This window comes from Amblyomma maculatum, unplaced genomic scaffold (assembly GCF_055883805.1).
Source record: "Amblyomma maculatum isolate TAMU_Amacu unplaced genomic scaffold, ASM5588380v1 scaffold_13, whole genome shotgun sequence".
NCBI classification, from domain to species: Eukaryota; Metazoa; Arthropoda; class Arachnida; order Ixodida; family Ixodidae; genus Amblyomma; species Amblyomma maculatum.
This window is the reverse complement of record NW_028146738.1, coordinates 28,016,494-28,017,944: the sequence shown is the minus strand read 5'-3', so window position 1 is coordinate 28,017,944 and position 1,451 is coordinate 28,016,494. Positions and strand designations below refer to the sequence as shown.

The following is a 1,451-nucleotide window of genomic DNA, read 5'->3' as shown; positions in this document are numbered from 1 at the left end:
GGGGAGTCGATCGGAACTTGCGGTCTGAAGAGAACCTTGAAATGATCGGAAGGCAGCTGTGGGAGCTGGATCTCCCTAATTTCATGCTGCACATAGAGGATGTAGTTAAACGGTATGAGACCTTCCCGGCCGCCAGTGTGCCGTGCCCGGAACGAGTTGCAGTCCGGCGTGTCGGAGACAATAGTCATGATGTCCCCCTTGGTAAAAGACAGGTGTTCACTTGACTTGCCACTGAAATTGTAGCGGGCCACCACTTCCGTAGGTGATGGCAACATTATGGAGGTGCTCGGGCGGTACCCCGAGCGCCTCCATGATGCAGGCCAGCTGATCGGCCTCGTGCTCGCCCAGGAAGAGAGGAAAACCCGTGTAGAGCTCAGCGAGTATGCAACCCAGGCTCCATATATCGATAGTTGTGTCCTACGGGAGGCCTAGGATCACTTCCGGCGAGCGGTAGAACCGGGACTGGATTTACGTGTACACCCTCTAGTGCACGAAGCAGGAGCTGCCAAAATCTATCACCTTGATGGCGCTGCTGCCCCTCTGTTTCAGGAGAATATTTTCAGGCGTCAGATCACAGTGGATAATCTTCTTTCGGTGGAGGAGCCGCAGGCATTGAACAAGGTAGTCGGCGAACCTCCTGATGAGATTCAAGCTGAAGACTTGGTAGTTGTTCTTGATGAGTTCGTACAGGTTCATCCCCATCAGCTCGAACATGACGCACAGATGATTCCTAAAGTAGAAATAGTCGTACATGTGAATGACGTTGTGGTACCCGTCCTTGTCTTTCTTTTTCAAATGGTCCAGTATCGTCACCTAAATGAGGGCCTGCTGGTTGAAGCTCTTCTTGTTGCGGATGATCTTGAGCGCGACATGCTCTTTGGTCTTGTGGTCGTAGGCCCTGATGACCTGGCCGAAGGAGCCCTTTCCGATCACCTCCAAGATTTCGTACCGGTAAGCGAGGTGGTCGTGCATCACCTTGATGCAGGAGCCGGTCTCGTCATCGTATCCGCCGTTCTTGCCGACTCCCTCGTCGAACTCGATCTTCCTAGCGTCGAGGCCCAGATGCCAGATGTCACGGTACTGGGACGCCTCGGTCCGCTCGTAGTTGTCCAGCCGGGTGCCGTAGTACAGGATGGCCTCAGCGGGTGAGAGGGGTAGCCGCCGTCCGTGCGGGTCGACATTTGGTCCGTCGTTTTTTCAGGACTGCTGCAGCTGAGGCTCTAAGGGAGCACTTCAGGTGAGGCTCAAAGGAAGTACCTTTGCAAGACAAACAGGACCACCTTTGCAGGCTGCGATGTTCGAAACTGGGTTTGGGCCCACTGCGGAAGAGGGGCGCGCAGCGGGAATTTAGGGAGCTACTCCCAAACGCACACCCCTGGAAAAGCCGACCGCCAGGACGGGGGACACTTGTACACATTTTTACCGGTGGGTGTCCGCCGGCGTTCTTCCCC

At 55.3% G+C, this 1,451-nt stretch overlaps 1 pseudogene; it reads right to left on the bottom strand.

Moving 5' to 3' along the window:
* Positions 1-216: 216 nt before the first annotated feature.
* LOC146172452 (dual specificity tyrosine-phosphorylation-regulated kinase 4-like) lies at positions 217-1,182 on the bottom strand (annotated as a pseudogene).
* Positions 1,183-1,451: the final 269 nt, after the last annotated feature.